The following is a 948-nucleotide window of genomic DNA, read 5'->3' as shown; positions in this document are numbered from 1 at the left end:
GGTAATGACAATAACGATTCTCCGTCTTAAATTGTATCATTTATTTACGTCTTAGGGTACTTGAGATTTGATTAGAAACTTTGTTTGACTTGTTTTGGAGAAGTTTATTGGTAACGTTTGGGATTCATCTTGTATGCAATTTGAACTGGGGAAACCGGTGGATTATTGAATGAAGCGCACCAGCTAAACTGAGTTTTTGGGGTATAAAGAAGGACTTTATCGAACAAAATTACAATTTGTGATGTCGCTGGGACCTTTTGGATTGCCAACAGAAGAAGATCTTCAAAGGTAAGTGATTTAATTTATTGCTATTTCTGACTTTCGTGATGCAATCTGCCTGGTTGGAAAATGTTTTTAATGCATTTGTGCTGGGTGCTATCCTCAGATAATTGCATGGTGTGCTTTCACCATAAAGCCTTTTTGAAATCTGACACAGTTGCTGGATTAACAAGAAGTTAAGCTTTTAATTTATGTATAACACTTCTATTTTCATTAATGTTGAATATGACTATTTCTGTAATTTGAATTTTGCGCTCTGCAATTTCACCGGACGTTGTCGAGATGGGACGCTAGCGTCCAACTGATCCGCAAGAAGTTAATTGATGTCCTTTCCTTTAATCAAGTTATATTCCTCCCTTTTTTTATCAAGTTGTTTTCCTGCTCCGACATCCATCTTGAGTCCTTTTCTGCCATCCATGACGATATTAACTCTCTTTCCCTAGCTAGCTCCACTATGCACGTGCCTCTGATAGCAATACACTGTGCTAACAGTAGCCTAGACTGTACCACATAAAATACAATTTTCAAACAGTTGAAAAACTGACTTCTTCCAGACAGAATAGTTCCTGTAGATTCAGACTTACTCATCGGCAATCTTTTGTTATGTTTTGTGGGTTTAATTACCTCGTCTGTATAACAATTCAATAATGATGAGACTGAAGACAGGAA

Source organism: Oncorhynchus kisutch, linkage group LG19, assembly GCF_002021735.2.
Source record: "Oncorhynchus kisutch isolate 150728-3 linkage group LG19, Okis_V2, whole genome shotgun sequence".
Classification (NCBI taxonomy): Eukaryota; Metazoa; Chordata; class Actinopteri; order Salmoniformes; family Salmonidae; genus Oncorhynchus; species Oncorhynchus kisutch.
This window is presented reverse-complemented; position numbering follows the sequence as displayed.